This window comes from Lissotriton vulgaris, chromosome 5, assembly GCF_964263255.1.
Source record: "Lissotriton vulgaris chromosome 5, aLisVul1.2, whole genome shotgun sequence".
In the NCBI taxonomy this organism is placed as follows: domain Eukaryota; kingdom Metazoa; phylum Chordata; class Amphibia; order Caudata; family Salamandridae; genus Lissotriton; species Lissotriton vulgaris.
In genome coordinates this window covers 160853573-160871129 of record NC_141693.1, presented here as the reverse complement: position 1 = coordinate 160871129, position 17557 = coordinate 160853573, and positions in this window count along the sequence as shown.

Sequence of the window (17557 nt, the reverse complement as noted above, 5' to 3'; positions counted from 1 at the left end):
TTTAATCCTGCAGTCCTAAATCTATAAATAATATAATTCCATTAATTTAAGAGAATGGGTGTTATGTGGACGAAAGTGATGTGCATTTGCACCGCTGGCACTGGAATTTTGCTCACAAATTTAGCAAGTGAAGCATTTATTATTATTATGTTTCTTATATAGCACCAGAATCGACCGCCGAAGGGGTATCTCCGCGCTTGCCTTGGGAACCCGTCCTGGCTTTTTCCCTGTGAGATAGCCCCTACAGGGCATCCCCAAGGTGAAAGCCAGGCATCCCGCCGCGGGGGGCCGTTGTGGAGATTAAGCAAGCTTAATGCCCAGAGTTGCAGAGTGTGAACCCTTGATTAGGTCAGGCACCGAAGCGAGAATTATCGAGTCCATGGACATTTGAGTTCAAGACCCTGCCGCGTCGGGAATTGAACCCTGGTCCCGGGTCTGACCTCTGCTTCAGAGTCTGCCTGCTCTAACCAGTGAGCCACACTTCTTCTTTGTACCTTTTCTGTATGAGTAGGTAAGGTACTGTACAACAATTTTCACTCACAGAGTCACTTACTGTTTCCCGTTACTTCATGTCAAAAAGAAATGAAATTGGTAGGTAAACATAATATGGTGGGAAAATACTATAAGTTTGATTTTGACTTCCATACCCCTGCCCAAACGTAAATAATGAAAAGCTGTGTCAGCGCAGTATTGAGCAAAATTAGTGTATTAAATGGGATGAAAAGGCTGGCTTTTCTCTAAAGGAGTATGGACAATGATGCATAACTAGTGATCCTTTAGAAGAGGCATGAGCTATGTAATTATGGCCATGGCCTAACACATGTGAACTCGAATCATATGTTTGACACAGTGTGCCACCTGACCAGCATATGAGTGCCTCTCTCTCTGTGTCATGTGCATTCAAATACCAATCAATTAATCTGGGTTTGTAAAGAGCTGCTACTCACCCGTGAGGGTCTCAAGGCACTGAGGGAGGCCAGGGACGGACTGGCTACCGGGCGGTTGTGTGTGCTGCCGAGCTGGGGGCTAATTTCTCTGCAGTGGGGGCTGATTTAGTAGATGGGGACCTGCATGCGTTTTGAAATAAAAAAAGCAAAACAAATTTTGTTCAGCGCACGCAGGTCCCCATCAACGAAATCAGCCCCCAGCTCGGCAGTACACACAACCTCCCGGTAGCCAGTCCGGCCCTGAGGGGGGCAGCAGGTTGATGATCCTTCTGGGCGCTAGGGTCAGTTGAAGAGCCAGGTCTTGAGATCCTTCCTGAATTGGGTCATCTACTGGGATTGTCTGAGGTGAAGAGGCAGGTCTTGGTGGCAAGGTAGGAGAAGGATCTTCCTCCGGTTCTGGTCTTTCATAACCGTGGGCGGAGAGCTCTGCTCTGCCAGCGGAGTGTGCAGAGTTTTGCCTACTCCGCGCTCCACGAAGTTGGCAAAACTCTGTACACTCCACAGCGGAGTGGAGTTTGCCATCCCGCCTCCCTCCGCCCTATTAATAATTAAATTACAAGCTTTAAAAACAATTTAAAAGTAAGCAAATGGCTTACCTTAGCTGCGGCTTTTAAATTGTTTTTGAAGCTTGTAATTTAATTTTTAATAGGGCGGGAGGAAGGTGGGTGGCACGTAGTGGGGCACTACGTGGAGTGTGCAGCGTGTTCAGAATTTGTTTTCTACTCCCCAGCCCCACTACGCACACTACGCCCACCCCTAGTCTTGCAGATCCATGGGACAGACGTGTCTGGTCGGTACGCGGAATGAGAGGCAGTGGTTTAGCTATGCTGGTACTGCGTCGTGGAGGGCTTTGTAGGTGTGTGAGGAGCTTGTAAGTGATTTTTTTTGTGACTGGGAGCCAATTGAGTAGTCAAAGGTGTTCGGTGATGTGGCTGCAGTGGGGAATATTAGGGATCAGCCTGGCTGTAGTGTTTTTAACGTTCTGTCATTTCCTGAGGAGTTTCTGGGTCACGCCGGCTTAGAGTGTGTTGCTGTAGTCGAGTCTGCTGCTGATGAGTGAATGGATGACTGTCTTTCTGGATTCAGTGGGGATCCATCTGAAGGTTTTTGAATCAGGCAACATGTGTAGGAGCATGATGAGGAGATGACATTGATCTGGTGGTTCATTGTGGGAGAGGAGTCCAGTATGATGCTGAGGTTTTGTGCGTGGTCCAAAGGTGTTGGAGAGGGTTCCAAATGCATCAGGCCACTAAGAGTTGTCCCACGCTGAGGGGATGGGACCCAGGATGAGGACTTCAGTCTTGTTCGAGTTGAGTTTGAGGCAAATGTCTTTCATCCAGGTGGCGACGGCCTTCATCCCACTGTGGAAGTTGATTCTGGCGGCTGTGGATCCATTGGTGAGGGAGAGGATGATCTGGATGTTGTCAGCCTAGGAGACAATGTTGAGTCCATGGTTCTTGACGATGGCTATGAGTCACACACCAATGACATCTCTCAACAATGACAACACACAACAATGAATACATACATAATCCAGCCCTATTGGCTTCACCAATGCTCTGATTTTTAATCCCTGTCAAATTATTGATTTCCAGCTCTCACTTTTTCCTTTACATCACTTTCCTCTACAATCTCTTTCATTTAGTTAGTCACTTGCGACCCAATTCTATACACATTCCTTTCCGAAGGCCCTCCATCTGGGCTATTTATGCTTCATCACTTTCCCTTTCATCTCTGCCTTTTCTCATTCACCATAACCATGTGCTTCCTTTCATCTCCTTCACTTCACCATCTACACAAAAACCTCATACACACACACATGCTGCATATATGTTTCTTTTGGAATTGTAAATATTTTGACAGCTCTGTCCCTCACCACACTTTCTAACAGTAACATACTTTTTTTTACCTCTACGTGGCCATAGCTTTGTGTGCTTTGCAGAGAGGCCAATGATTGTATGAGCTTGTAGTCTCAGCATCTTTATCACCCATTGGCAAGCACAGTGAGAAACTCTCACTTTGCCTTAACTCCAAGGCTCCAAATGATGCCCAGCTATAAACACTCTTCAGTAATCTAAACTCACCCAGACACCTAGAAGCAGCTCAGTCTACAGTGTGTGCTATGAAAGACTCCTGAGTTGCATGAAAAATCTACACAAAACACATCTAAAAAAAGGAGATTCGGGTCCTCAGACCCTCAGAAAGAAACGAGGCAAGCCGAGCTAAGTGGCAGGCTTCTCCTCCACCACATGGCATGGTTAAGAGAGGAAGGGGAGCTTGATTGGTGAGAAAGAGACAGGGCAGTGGACAGTAAGAGACAGGGCAGAGGAAGATGGGTCATAGTTAGGATGAGGAAGGACAGAGGTGGATATAGGAGACATTGTTACAACGACTGTATGTCAGCATATACATTGTGAGAAATATTGTCCTAATGGAATATAAGGTCCAATTTTTTTTTCTCCAAAAACAGAGCCCTATTGGGTGCAGATTTTCATCGACTCCCATGGGGACTAGGGTGACCAACTGTCCGTAAATTTAACGGACAATCCATAACTTGGATCTCACGTCCGTTGTCCGTGATGATCCCTTTTACGTATTTCTAATTGTGCTGTTCCTGTCGCCGTATTTTTTTGTCATCGTATTCTGTGGTTTCTGACTTCCCCTTGACCCCCCCCCTGCCCCACGCTCCCCGCCGCTGCTCCCCCGCCCGTTTTTCCTTCTTGTATCCCCTTACCTCACCCATTGGCCGCCCGCTCCCGCCTCCCAGCTGCTCCTCCCTCCCACTTGTCCTCTTATGGAGGAAACCGCGCGGCAGTAGCTGTGACCTGACCTCTGGTCATCCCACACGCCGCACGGCTTCCCCTGTGCCTCCGTGCTCCCCTCCTGCTGCCTGAAGTCTGCCGCTGGTGTGCTCCTGCCCCTCGGACTGGTATTGTTGGCATTGTATTTCTAATTGTGCTGTTCCTGCTGCCGTATCTTTTTGTCATCGTATTCTGTGGTTTCTGACTTCCCCTTGACCCCCCGCCCCACGCTCCCCGGTGATGGTACCCCGCCCATTTTTTCCTTTTTGTATCCCCTTCCCTTGCCCATTGGCCACCCCGCTCCCGCCTCTCAGCTGCTCCTCCTTCCCACTTGTCCTCTTATGGAGGAAACCGCATGGCAGTGGCTGTGACCTGACCTCTAGTCACCCCACATGCCGCACGGCTCCCCCTGTGCCTCCATGACCCCCACCTGCTTCCTGGAGCCCGCCGCTGGTGTGCCCCTGCCCCTGGGACTGGTATTGTTGGCATTGTATTTCTAATTGTGCTGTTCCTGTTGCCGTATCTTTTTGTCATCGTATTCTGTGGTTTCTGACTTCCCCTTGACCCCCCCGCCCCACGGACCCCGGTGCTGCTCCCCCGCCCGTTTTTCCTTTTTGTATCCCCTTCCCTCGCCCATTGGCCGCCCCGCTCCTGCCTCCCAGCTTCTCCTCCCTCCCACTTAGCCTCTTATGGAGGAAGCAGCGCGGAAGCACGCAGCGGGCGCGCCGCTGGTGCGCCAAAGGCAAGCCCGTCTGCGCCCGTCCGCGCCTGGACCGTGCCCAGGTCCATGACCCCTGGCCCCCGACAACACCAGCCCACACAACGGACTTACGATGCCGCCACCCTCAACGCACTCAACCCCGGCCGGAACCCCGCCTGCTACCAAGCCACCCCGAAAAGCACCCACGGACCCTTCACCTGCCAAGCCTGCAAATTTTCCTGCCTCCGGACCTGCACCGCACCCGCAAGGCCAGGCACCAGCAACAATCACCTCTAGTGCATCCTGCTCAACACCCGCTCCGTCCACAGGCACGCCATCGAACTCTGGAACCTCCTAGCACACCATCACCAGAGGTCACCTTCCTCACAGAAACCTGGATGAACGCCTCCTCAGCCCCCGACATCGCCATAGCCATCCCGGATGGATACAAGATCACCCGGAGGGACCGCGCCAACCAAACCGGAGGAGGCATTGCCATCGTCCACAGAAACACCATCCGCATCACGACCAACTCCGACGACACCCTCACCGCTGCCGAGCACCTTCACTTCCAGATACACACCGACCCCAAGACCACCCTCAGAGGCACTCTCATCTATAGACCCCCGGGACCATGCACACAATTCAGCGAAGCCATCGCAGACTTCATCAGCCCGCACGCCCTCACCTCCTCAGACTACGTCCTCCTAGGGGACCTCAACTTCCACCTGGAGAACAACAATGACAGCAACACCGCCGCCCTGCTGGACAACCTCGCCAACCTCGGACTCAAGCAACTGGTAAACACTCCCACCCACTACGCCGGCCACACGCTTGACCCCGTCTTCTCCTCCAGCAAGCACATCTCCATCAGCCACTCCATCGGACTACACGGGACTGATCACAGCTGCGTCCACTTCAACTTCAGGAGAACCATGACTCACCACCACGCGCAACACGTTCCCCGCAGAAGCTGGAGCAAGATCACCGCTGACCAGCTCACCACCTTCCTCAGCCAAAACCCTCCCACCAACACAATGGACACCAACGAAGCAGCCCGCAACCTCACACAGTGGCTCACCAACTGTGCCGATGACCTCGCACCACTGAAGAACCCTCCCAGCAGACCAGGCAGCGAGAAAACCTTGTGGTTCACCAACAACCTCAAAACCTCCAAGAAACACTGTCGCACCCTCGAGAAAGCCTGGCGCCACGACCAGACTACAGAAAACGTGACAGCCCTCAACAACACCACCCGCACACACCACCAGCTGATCCGCACCACCAAAAGGACAACATTCAAAGAACGACTGGACAACAACACCCACAACAGCAAGGAACTCTTCAGCATCGTTAAAGAGCTCTCCAACCCCAGCGCCTGCAACAACGACATCACACCCTCGCAAGACCTCTGCGACTCACTCGCCTCGTTCTTCCACCGCAAGATCGCCGACATACACAACAGCTTCGGCGCACAGACCACGTACCCAACTACCGAACCAGCGCCGCCCACCACCACCCTCCGCAACTGGACCCCGGTCAGCCCCGAAGACACCACCCGCACGATGAACACCATCCACTCCGGCTCCCCAACCGACCCCTGCCCTCACCACGTTTTCAACAAGGCCGATTCCATCTTTGCACCCCAACTCCAGGACATCATCAACATCTCCTTCACCACCGCCACCTTCCCGGAGAGCTGGAAACATGCTGAGCTCAGCGTTCTCCTGAAGAAACCCACCGCGGACCCCACGGATCTCAAGAACTTCCGCCCTATCTCGCTCCTCCCTATTCCTGTCAAAGTCATCGAGAACACCGCCAACAAACAACTCGCCGCCTTCCTCGAGACAAACGGATCCCTCGACCCCTCACAGTCCGGTTTCCGAGCTAACTACAGCACCGAGACCACCCTCATCTCAGATACAGAAGACATCAGATCCCTGCTTGACAAAGGGGAAACAGCTGCCCTCATCCTCCTGGATCTCTCAGCAGCATTCGGCACAGTATGCCACCGCACACTAATACAGCGCCTCAGCAACACCGGAATCCAAGGGAAGGCACTGGAGTGGATCATCTCGTTCCTCACCGGAAGAACCCAGAGAGTCCGCCTCCCACCGTTCCGCTCCGCGGCCATTGAAGTCATCTGCGGGGTATCTCAAGTACCCTCGCTCAGCCCCACCCTCTTCAACGTCTACATGAGCCCCCTCGCAGCCATCGCACGCCAACACAACCTTAACATCATTTCCTACACTGACGACACCCAGTTGATCCTCTCCCTCACCAACGACCCCGCCACCGCCAGAGCCAGCCTCCAGGAAGGAATGAAAGACGTCGCAGAGTGGATGAAGACCAGCCGCCTGAAGCTGAACTCAGACAAGATGGAGGTCCTCATCCTGGGATCTTCCCCCTCCGCCTAGGACGACTCCTGGTGGCCCCTACCACGCACACAACCTGGGTTTCATCCTGGACTCCTCCCTCACGATGACCAGACAAGTCAACGCCGTCTCGTCATCCTGTTTCAACACCCTGCGCATGCTCCGAAAGATCTTCCGGTGGATCCTCCTCACCCACGCACACAAGGCTCTCCACGACAGGGGCCCCAAGTACCTCAACAATCGCCTCACATTCTACACACCCACCCGCCAGCTCCGCTCGACCAGCCTCGCCCTCACCACCGTCCCTCGAATTCGCAGAGCCATCGCCGGAGGAAGATCCTTCTCCTACCTGGCAACCAAAACATGGAACTCCCTCCCCATCCACCTTCGGCTGACTCAGGACCATCTCCCCTTCAGGAAACAACTCAAGACCTGGCTATTCAAGGAGTAGCGGATCCCTCCCCTCCCAGCGCCTTGAGACCCTAGCGGGTGAGTAGCGCGCTATATAAATATGACTGATTGATTGATTGATTGATGGATGGGTGGGTGGATGGATGGTAGGAAGGATGGCTAAGTGAAAGGGTTGATGGAGAAAGGGAGGATGGATGGATGACTGAAAGGGTGAATGGGTGGGAGGATGAGTGACTGGGTGGATGGATGAGTAAGTGTAAGGATGGCTGGATGGGTGAACGGGTAACTGGCTGGATGGATGAGTGAATGTATTGTATTATTTCTTTATTCGGTTTTTGGCAAATAAAAAAAAACATAAAAGCATTTCACATAGACATTTCATACTAAATCAAGTAAACATTTCATTTCATTTTGTTCTTACAGGATAAAGAGCCAATTTAAAACTTTAAAAGAAAAGCTAATTAAAAAAGAACTAAGGAAAACCCCTTGTTTTTAACTAAAAATAGGGCAGATTTGTACACATTTTAGGCCCTAGCATATTTACACATTAAAAATGATAGTTCATGATGGGTACGTTTTGCGACAACATACAATTTTTATACAATTTACAGGTTAAGGCGATGGCAAAAGATACATTTCAGAAATTTTACTATGTTCTTAGATGACCATTCATTGCTCAAAAACTGTAATGCTGGCAAGGCGGGACGGCAACGCCTGTAGCCCATTTCTTTTAATAAAGGGACCAGCCACATTTTCCTATGCCCACTATAATATTTACAAAAAAAGAGTGTATGGATGGTTGCCTGATTAGAAGACTCATCACACAGACAAGATGGTAACTCCGAGTCCAAGTTGTTTCTTCGAGGGAAAGAGACTAAACGATGGAACATATTTAATCTAAACCTAATCAGGAAAATCTTTCAAAGGTTGTGAAAGTGTGGGTTAGGTAAGGCTGGATTGAGACAGTAGTTTGTACAGATAGACAATGTTGGACCGATGATTTATGGGCTTCGTTTGTTAGCAGTAGTTCTTCTAAGTGTGCGAGCGAAAGGTCTCTTAGTTTCTTCCTTGATATGGACCTAATGGTAGTTGGTTCCAGGTAAAAAAATTCCAAACCTAGGTCTTTAAAAATTAGTTTTATGTAGGACAACCAGATGATTTTGTTTGAGTGGTCCAGGGCCATGCAATCTGTTATGATTTGTTTAGTGAGATCATTTTCATCTGACGTCCAGACTCGATGCCATAAAAGCAATGGCTGTATCTTGGCTAGGTCTGATAGATATGATAACCCCAATTCCATGTGGCACGCAAGAGTTGATGCGCTCCTCTGTGTCACTAGGAGAAATCGTATGAAAGCATTTTCCGCCTTTTGTAAATTGTGTCCGCGTACCCCCACACTCCCGCCCACGTACAGAGCTACTGATTGACACTTGGCTCTATAAATCTGTGTGAGCTCTTTGCTAGTTTTTTAGAAAATTTTACAAGAGCCATATTAGCTCTAACAAGATGTGACTTTCTCAACTCTATTGCTGCTTTTCAGTTTAACTTATGGTCTATTGTGATTCCTAGGTATGGGTATTGGGCCGTTGTGGATACTTTCTCATTGTCTAAATATATGTCCCTTGCCCTTTTTCCTCCTGGGCCTGCGTTCATAACAAAGGTCTTTTTTATGTTTATGCACAGGTCCAGGTTGCCCATATATTTGGAGTATCTACACAATGCCTGCTGGAGCTCTAGGGGGGTACGGGCGAGTATCACTGCGTCGTCCGCATAGAGTAGAGCGGGGATCGACTGATGTTTTATATGTGGGAGGTCCTGGATCCCTTCCAACATGGCGCCCTCCAAGCCATTGGTATAGAGTGTAAAAAGGAAGGGGGCTAGGACGCAACCCTGTCGTACTCCCCTCCCCATCCCAAACGGCGCAGATAACCCGCCCTTTGTCCCAAATCTCACCCTGGCTGACGCATTTGAGTATAATTCCCAAAGGAAATTTACCAGTGGAAGATCAACCCCCATATCTAGTAACATGGACCAAAGTTTGGCATGAGACACACAGTCGAAGGCTGCTGACAAATCTACATACGCCATGTATATGCTGCCCGCCTTTGCACATACATATTTGCCAAGTATCAATGTCAGACTTAACGCCTGTTCGACTGTCTCAAGGCCCTCCCGGAACCCAAATTGGAGGACCGAGAGGATCCCATGACCATCCGCCCACTGCTGGAGGCGGCCTAGAATGACCCTCCCCGCCACTTTCCCCAATGAATCCAACAGTGAGATTGGGCGATAGCAGGATACCTCTTCACGGTCCCCCTTTTTAAAAATGGGAACCATGACTGATTTTGACCAAGAGTCTAACAGGCCCACCTTACAGGCTGAATTTACTACCCTGGTTAACACTGGGGCCCAAAGATCCATGTTTGACTTAAATAAGTCTATAGGTACCCCGTCAGGGCCCGGGGCTTTCCCATTTTTGCTAGCTCTAAGGGCTAAAAGTACCTCCTCAATGTTAATCTCTAGTGCTATTGGGTATAAAACCCCAGGTAGTGCCGAGGTTGTGTTTTCCTGGATGCCTGTGTCCTGTGTGCCTTTCTCGAAAATTTTTGAAAAATGCCCCACCCAGGTTGACTCCTCAATCGCAACATCGAAGCTTGGTCCCTCTTTACTATCGCTAAGGAATGGTGATTTGACTATAGCCCAGAAAGCTGCACTGTTTTTAAGCCCACAACTTTTGTGTAGTTGATCCCACAGTGTCTGTTTCAGCTCGCTCTTTCTATCCCTTAATGCTACATTGTAGTCCCCCTTGAGGCTTGCTATTTCTTGATGTACCCTATTGGGGATTTTCAGAGCTGTTTTTTTTAATTTTGAAAGCGCTGCTGTACATTTATGATTGAACCATCCTACCTTTTTGGTTTCTGTTGTTTTTATCTTAACTAAAAGTATCTTGTGTATTACTTTGAGGACTACACCGACATTTCCTAATACATCCTTGTCTGATGTCTCTAGATCCAAGCATTTAAGAAAGGACCAGTGGGCTTTTTTAAGGACTCTCCTTATAATTTCCGGGGGGTCAACCGTATCCCATTTTATGGAAAATCCATTGATTTTATCTAGATGTATTGAATTTTGCCTAAGGATGCTTGCTATACTTTCATTTAGGTGTTCCTGCAGTAGGCGAAACATTAGAGTAAGAGCACTATGGTCACTTAATAGGTTAACCAATGTGGTCAAATTTGTGGCCCTTCTATCAACTGTATTTGATATCAGGATGAAATCGACGGTGGTTTGTCTGCCCTTGCCGTGGAATGTTGGGTCCAGTATCTGGGTTAGCGGGTTTTTAGCATTAGTAATCTTTATATCTAAGTCAATAAGAATTTCATTTAGCTGATCCCCAATGTGCGAGTGAGAGAAGTGAACTATAGGTTCCTCATTTTCATCTGTGATTCCGCAGACATTTTGGCTACTTAGTGGGCAGAGGTGTTGGTTAAAATCACCTCCCCAAATTATCGTGGAACCTACCACTCGCCCATCTGTTAAGGGGGAAAATTTTTGACTCAGCCCCCTCAGAACCTTCAAAAGATCAGCTTCAGGTAGATTATTATACAAATTGACTAGGAGGACCGCCTCTACTCTGTCAAAGCAAAGGCAAACTATCTGATAGTTTGGTTTAAGCTCTACTGTGGTTATTACCAGATGCCAGATGCTGCCGGTATTGCGGGAGAGAAGTAGGTTTTATACCCTGTCAAGTGAATTTCGGTGGTTGACCAGGTCTCCTGGAGACAAATTATGCTGTAATCTTGTATGAATTCCACCGCTGAGCCATTTTCTATCTTGGAGCGGAGACCGGCTATATTCCAAAAAAGAAGTGTTATAGCAGGGCCATCCTTTACCTGAACCTTATCGAGTAGCATTCCTTCCTTCGCTAACTGTGAGTCGCCACTTTTTCTACCCGCTTGTGCCTTTTCTTTTTGAGGAGAGGGAGATCCACCCTCATTGGTACTAGAACTATTGTTGTCTACTACGAGTTTTCCCATACTCTTTTGTCCTACTATCGGACTGCCCATGTCCGGAGATAGTAATGGGCCACCGCTGTTCTCAATGGTTGGGGCTTCTATATTTGCACGATGGTTACATGCGGGAGAGTCCCCCAAATCCCGGCTGTAGAGTCAGTCGTCTCCTTCCATCCCCGCAAGCATGGAATAATGGTTAAATGTGGGAATATTAAAGCCTGGGTAATTGGTATTATGACCACGTATGGAAGGTGGACGAGGGGGTCTCAACACTAGCGAATGGGGGTAAAAATAGGTTAAGTCCTGTGTAGTGATTCCTTCCCCACCTCTGTCGTCAAACCATTCCCCAATGTGTTTGGTTACTCTGTGATCCTTAAAATTTATGATGATCATCACGTCCCACTCCCTCCTTAAGTCCTTGGGTCTGTGGCCCAGCCACCCTAGTCTTCTAACGTGGAGTATTTCCCCGTTTATATTTGGAGGTAACGGCCTATTGTTTGCCAACCAATGAACCACCTTGTTCTTCAGGGTTCGAAAATCTTCAGTCTTTCCTTCCTGTAATTCTGGTACCCCCGTCAGAATCACTACGTAGGGGGCAGCCTGTGGAGGAAGGTCTACCTTCCTCCTATGTACTCTTGGGGGGTTAAGGTGGAAGTGAGTCCTGTTTTCTTCCATCTAGCTTTTTCCAATTTGGCCATTTCCTGATTTTTGGGCTTGTCCTTCCCCTTTTTTTCCATTTGAATTTGTGTGACCCTTGACTATTTTACTAGAGGTCTTGCTTTCCTGCTCTGATGCAGATTGTATTTCCTTGTTATGTTTTTTGTCTAATGGTAGGGATGGTGTAGATGGATTACAAATGAAGTTTTTATGTGTGTTTATTATTAGCTCCCTGGTCTGGTCTGCATTCTTCTTTATCATGTTTTCGAGTTCCCCCATTTTATCTGACATAATTTTAACCCTCTGTACTAGGGGAAGTATTAGCGACCTAACTAATTGTTCCATATTCCCATTAATTCTTTCATAAAGAGTTGATACTCCGACCGGCTTTTCCTAGCTGGAGTGCATGGCTTCATATGTGTACCTTCCTCTCTGTGTTCTTCCGGCAAGGAAGGAGATGATCCACTCCAGTGCCTTCTCCTGGATGACGATGTTGTTGAGGCGCTGCACTAGGGTGCTATGGCAGATTGTGTCGAACGCTGCGGAGAGGTCCAGGAGGATGAGGGCCGCTGTTTCCCCGTTGTCGAGCAGGGCTCAAATGTCGTCGGTGGCTGCGATAAGGGTGGTCTCGGTGATGTGGTTGACCCGGAAGCCGGACTGCGAAAGGTCGAGGGATCCATTCGTCTCGAGGAAGGCGGCCAGCTGTTTGTTGGCGGTCTTCTCGATGACTTTGGCAGGAAAAGGAAGGAGTGAGATGGGGCGGTAGTTTTTGAGGTCGGTGGGGTCCGCTGAAGGTTTCTTCAGTAGGGCGCTGAGTTCGGCGTGCTTCCAGCTCTCTGGGAAGGTGGCGGTGTCGAAGGAGGCGTTGATGATGTCCCGGAGATGGGGTGCGATGACGAAGTGGGCCTTGTTGAAGACGTGGTGAGGGCAGGGGTCGGTTGGTGATCTGGAGTGGATTGAGTTCATCGTGCGGATGATGTCTTCGGTGTTGACCGGGGTCCAGGCGCGGAGGGTGGTGGTGGGGGGCGTTGGTACGGTCGTAGGGTGCCTCTGCAGTGTGCTGAAGCTGTTGTGTATATCTGCGATCTTGCTGTGGAAGAATGAGGCGAGCGAGTTGCAGAGGTCTTGCGGGGGGTGATGTTGTTGTTTCCGGCGCTAGGGTTCGAGAGCTCTTTGACGATGTTGAAGAGTTCCTTGCTGTTGTGGGCGTTGTTGTCTAGTCATTCCTTGAATGCGGTTTTCTTGGTGGTGTGGATCAGCTGGTGGTGTTTTCGGGTGGCGTGCTTGAGGGTGGTCTTGTTGTCTGTAGTCGGGTCACTGCGCCAGGCTTTTTCGAGGGCCCGGCAGTTCTTCTTGGAGCTCTTGCGTTCGTCGGTGAACCAGGATGCTTTCTTGCTGCCGGGTCTGATGGGGGGGGGGTCTTCAGTGGGGCGAGGTCATCTGCGCAGTTGGTGATCCACCTTGTGAGGTTGTTGGCGGCTTGGTTGGGGTTCGCTGAGCTGGCGGGAGGGTTCTGGCTCAGGGATGTGGGAGCTGGTCGGTGGTGATCTTGTTCCAGCTTTTGCGGGGAACCTGTTGTGGGTGGTGGTGAGTGGTGGTCCTTCTGAAGCTGAATTGGACGCAGCTGTGGTCTGTCCAGTGGAGTCCGGTGGTGTGGCTAAAGGAGATGTCTTTGCTGAAGGAGAAGACGGGGTCAAGCGTGTGGCCGGCGTAGTGGGTGGGGGTGGTCACCAGTTGCTTGAGTCCGAGGTTGGCGAGGTTGTCCAGCAGGGTGGTGGTGTTGATGTCGTTGTTGTTCTCTAGGTGGAAGTTTAGGTCTTCTAGGAGGATGTAGTCAGCGGAGGGGAGGGCGTGCGGGCTGATGAAGTCGGCGATGTCTTCGCTGAATTGTGTGCGAGGTCCCGGGGGTCTGTAGATGAGGGTGCCTCTGAGGGTGGTCTTGGGGTCGGTGTGTATCTGGAAGTGCAGATGTTCGGCGGTTGTGAGGGTGTCGTCGGAGTTGGTCGTGATGCGGATGGTGTTCTTGTGGATGATCTGGTTGACGCGGTCCCTCCGGTTGATCTTGTATCCGTCTGGGATGGCGATGGCGATGTCGGGCGCTGAGGAGGCGTTCATCCATGTTTCCGTGAGGAAGGCGACGTCTGGGGATGTGGAGTCGAGGAGGTTCCAGAGTTCCACAGCGTGTCTGTGGACGGAGCGGGTATTGAGCAGGATGCACTTCAAGTGGTTGCTGCTGGTGCTCGGCTTGGCGGGTGCGGTGCAGGTCCGGTTGCAGGAGAACTTGCAGGATTGGCAGGTGAAGGGTCCGTGGGTGCGTCCTGGGGTGGCTCGGTGGCAGCTCGCGATCCGGCCGGTGTTGAGTGCGTTGAGGGTCGCTGCGTCGTAGGTCCGTCCGACTTCAGGTGGGGCGTGGTGTTTGCAAGTGTATAATAGTTTTAAAATCACCTTTTGCCAGCATTCCTGGCCCCAGCAATTTCCAGCTCTCAATAAAAATGTCAAGATAACTCTGTGATTCATTTTCTACCTACAGAAAGAGAGGTTTGTCTAGTGGAAGCTTTGAGTCATGGTAGGGTAGCGCTGAGGGTTAATATGCCTACTGCAAAGTACCTGTAACATGCAGATCACAAAGTGCATATAAATTAAATAACTCTGTGGGTCATTGCTTTTGTCTGAGAGATCCGTTTGTTACTTGCAGTTGGTGTTGACATAGAACTCTCATCAAAGAGCTGCATGTAACCTGCAAGGTATAGATGAGAGCGTAATGATTTTCCCCCCATCTTTCATTATCTTAATGTTGGAAAAAGGATTAATTTGGATCTAAATCACTTCTGATTATTAAAAAGAATCACCAACTCTGGTGTTACGTTTTAAATTCTGATTTATGTTTCTCCAGACTGAGCGGTATGTGACATGACATGTGACTCCTACAACTTGTAGTCCTCTGACTTATGTGACATTTCCTATACACTGATTTGCACACCTATGATTGATTGTTTGTCTCTGTGTAGTGTGTGTGTGTGTGTGATGTAAAGTGCTCTGACACCCTACACTGGTATAAATGGCGCTATACAACGAATGAATTGCATCTGAGAGAGAGGGTGTGGTTGTGGAGACTTTAGGGGCACTGTAAAGGTGGTAGCGAGGGAATCCATGTAGAGGTGGTCATTGTCGGTGGGGGGGGAGGGGGCGCAAACAACCATTGTCGCACTAGGCGCCGCCGGCGCTAAAGCCGGCCCTGCACCAGCCTGTCACAGCATGACCAAGATTTTGCTGTCTCCTATCGGAATTTGGTTCTGAGAGCCACTCCAGACCTCTGTCCCTGCTTGGGCCATAAATTCTTAGACTTGCCCACCTCTACCACGTGTGAGACTGTCATCGAAAGTTAATGCGCATGGATTCTGTCTAAATACCGTTTCAAGCATTGTTGTCAACAATTTGGTGACTTGTATAATGGAAAGCAGCGTCCCGCAGACGGGAGCCTGTTACATTAAACTAAGGCCCCCCCTTTGCGCGGGGAACTAATGCGTCATGATTGGGCACTTGCCCTTCACTTCAAAGCTGCTGCCAGCCAATCCCTCCCTCGCTGAGCACCGATCGCGCCTATTACACTCGCTTTCATGATGCACTTAAAAGACTGGAGAACAAGTTTCTCTGCGCCGCCGCTAGAGGCTCCAGTTTACTACAAGAAAAGGTGCATTAGGCTTCTGGTTACAAGTATGATTTTTATTCTAATCAGTGACCTGCTGTATAATCGCCATGGAAACGTCGTGTAGGCTTTATCAAATCTAATGGCTATTTTTACTTTTTGTATTATTTTATTTGCTGAAGAAGCCCTGGAGTTTGTGTTTCTGTTGTTTGAAGTCAGGATAAGTGATGAAGAAGTAGAGACAGGAAGGAGAAGGCCTGCAATCTCCAGTCAGCCAAAGGCGTCACGCGGGCCCGCTCTCACGCACACAAGACCTATTAAACTAATAATTGCATGTATATGTGAATCAAAAGGGAGGTAACTAAACCCACATTCCCTGGCAAGGTTGTTTTGAGCTTGAGAGTGTCATGTGGCCCCAGCACGAGCCCGGTGAGGGGGAGCCATTATCTCCTAATATGGATGCAGTGTGAAAGGTGTGCAGGGGGATGCGGGCCCCTGCCGCTGGCATCGGAGCCGTCCCCGCCTGGCACACTGCGTGAGGCTCTGCATTAGCAGGGCTGTGTGCCCGGCGTGCGTGACTTTGGACAGAACGGCCTCATTAGCAACGCTCAGCAAATGAGCTGTAGAGCTCGGGAGAGGTGTCAACTTCTACCTGCGCCCTGATTTGTCACGGGTATTGGCTGTTTTGCTAAGAACAGCTGTCGGCTCGACTCTGCTTTTCTTAGTTTTTATGCAAAATGTCTGCCTACTAAGAGTGTTCCAGCGCTGGACCAGCCCTCTTACTATTTGTTATCTCATGTATCTTTGTTAGCGACTGAAAGGTGATGGGAGTTAGCACTCAGTTATGCACATTTTAATATAACAGTCAGACCCATTTGGCTACACAAAAATGAACAGGAATCTGTAAATAAAGTCAAGAGGTTTTATGACAAGTTAAAAGTCAGGTTAATGTAATTCAATCTCAATACCATGGTATAAAGGAACAGAATTATAACTGGATAGCCAAATGTCCTGAAGAGGTTCAGCTGCATCAGTTTGATGCAAACAAGAAGTTTAGTCATAGCAATACAAACAAGCATTGGCAAAGCCAATAAGTCTCTTCAATGCCTGAGCTATTGGCCTTATTATTGTGAATGTCTTTTAGTCATGTGGTCTAGCAGCACACCTGCTGTTCAGCATGGCTGAAAGTAACTGAAAGTTCAAAATCACTGGATGTTGAGCCAACGCTCCCATGTTGAGTTTATTGTCCTGCCCCTCCTAACACAAAAAAGCGATATGACGTGGCCTGCACTGGCTGCACCATAGCAATTTTTTCAGTGACTTTCAGCCATGCTGAACAGAATACGTGCTGCTAGACAAGATGGCTAAAAGACATTCACGTTGGCAGTGCCAATAGCAATGGCAATGCTGAGATCTATTGGCTTTGCCAACGCTTTTTAGCTGTTGACGGGGTCTTATTGAACAAATGTGGAAGTCATAGTAAGAAACAGCTGAGGACATATGAACTGAAGCAAGGATGTGGCTTAATGGTCAGTGCAGCCGACAGGGGAAATGGGGAACAAGGTTTGAATCCCAGGCTCAGCTGAACAGTTTGTGATCCTGAGCAAATCACTAACGCTTTCCCCTGCATACGACAATAAATGTGTCATTGTATAATGTGACTGGTGAGCACTTAAAGAACTCCAATACCATTGGCTGGTGTTAGCACTATGGAAAGGTAGAGGAAGAAACAAGCGCTCCAATGCCATTGGATCGTGCAACAAAAAATTAAAAATAAAAGCAGTAGTGCCAAGGGAGGTATTGGGGGGACAGGTCAAGCAGGGAAGCAGGGTGGGATGGGGAGATGGGCAAGCAAGGATGGGAGAGGGTGGAAGGAGGCAACAATGAACTGGGTAAATACCTTAATTGAAGCAAGATCAGCAACAAAAATGAATGTTTCATTGTGTAATGTAACTGTTAAACACTGAAAGAGTTCGTGCTGTGGCAAGTTGGAGGACGGAGCGAATG